Below are 1504 nucleotides of genomic sequence, written 5' to 3' on the forward strand. Positions count from 1 at the left end.
CTCAGGGCTGCCTCACCCAGCAAATCATCCCTCCTGTCCTACCCTCCTCTCCGCCTGCAGGCAGAATCAGCTCTGCTCTGCTGCCCAGACAGGGTGCAGGGCCCTCTCTCCCAAATGTTGCCGCTGGTAAGGGACAGGGCCGGATCACTCTCATGACCCTGGAGGCAGCTCTCCCCTCTTGCCATTGGTTTCAGAGTGACAAAGGAGGGGAGAAAAGCGTCTTTCCATCTAACACTGCAGCTAGTGAGGGGAAGTAGCTGCTCTCCTGCTCTCATCCCACCTGCCCAAAGTGGAGAGGTGCAAAGGAGGAGGAGGGCATCTCTCTGCCGTTCATGACATAGCACTTGCACTCACAGGCCAGTGGCAAGGCCAGGTCTCCCACACTCAGATCCTCAGGCTGGGCTCACCAGCAGTTTCTGCTATGTGAGGGGTTTTTCTCCTGAGTACTGCAGCTGGTTAGGGGCAGGGTCAGCTCTCCTGCCACACCCCCAGGGCCAGCTCACCCACGACGTCCAGGCGAGTTTGTAGGGCCGGTTCTGCACAGCCCTCAGACATCAATGTGATACCGGTTGGTAGCACAGGCCTGGGCTGCATTGTGTTCTGTGGTGGCTTCAACATCCCCAGCTACTTGCATCAGGCTGTTGCTCACTACCCTTGAGTCTCCAGTTCTGCCTCTCTGCTCATATCCTTCTGTCTCTCTTTCTCCTCTATTTGTTCACCACTCACGTGCTCCTCTTACTGAAACCCAGGACGGTCTCTGAGTGTCTGAGGTCATCTCAGGAGTTGTCTCTGGAGTATGCTATATATGCCCACTCGTGCATTATGGCAGTGGGCAAGGGTCATCTTGGACGTAGTCTGTCTACCCCAGCCTGCGTGGCACCAGACTGGTGGTCATGTCAGGCTTGCTTTTTGCCTGAGCCCACTTGAGTGACCTCATGTGAGGGTTGTCTGTCTCGGATTCACTCTCCCCTCCGGGGTGAGGGTGGCGAGCATGGTCCCAAGAGGGGTTCTGCCAATCTCTGCGTAACTCCCCATTTCAGGTCATTGCAAATCTAAAGTGTCCGCCTCACGATAGCTCCATGTCTAGGGCCCCTGACGCCAGACTGGTGGTCACCTCTGGCTTGCTTCCCCTACCCCTCAGGAGTGTTAGGCTCCTAATCACACAGATGTTCACAGGTCAGAACACTGAGTGTAGACACAGTCTCTTTCCTTTCTGCTATCTACTGACACACGTGCGACACAGAAGCCACACCTGCAGTGCCTGTAGGGGCAGGCGTTTTTATTATTATTTTTAAACGTATGCATCCCCTATTCTACTTAGCCATCCCTTAACTATTTTTCTAATTCCTTCCCAATGCCTCTTCTTGAGGACTTTAGTGAACACATATGCTGTCATCTCCCACTCCTTCCTCCGAATCTCATAATCTCAAGTATATAACACATTACCTTATGTAGAGATAGGACTTTTCTTGTAGCTTTTACTACTTTCAGCTCATGTCCTTCT

At 53.1% G+C, this 1504-nt stretch overlaps 1 non-coding gene across 1 annotated transcript; it reads right to left on the bottom strand.

The window, feature by feature from the left end:
- Positions 1 to 1142: 1142 nt before the first annotated feature.
- On the bottom strand, positions 1143 to 1274 carry LOC127184513 (small nucleolar RNA SNORA17). The gene has a single exon (XR_007830151.1). It is a non-coding gene; the product is annotated as a small nucleolar RNA SNORA17 (small nucleolar RNA).
- Between the last annotated feature and the right edge of the window lie 230 nt (positions 1275 to 1504).

This window comes from Acomys russatus, chromosome 32 (genome assembly GCF_903995435.1).
Source record: "Acomys russatus chromosome 32, mAcoRus1.1, whole genome shotgun sequence".
NCBI lineage: Eukaryota > Metazoa > Chordata > Mammalia > Rodentia > Muridae > Acomys > Acomys russatus.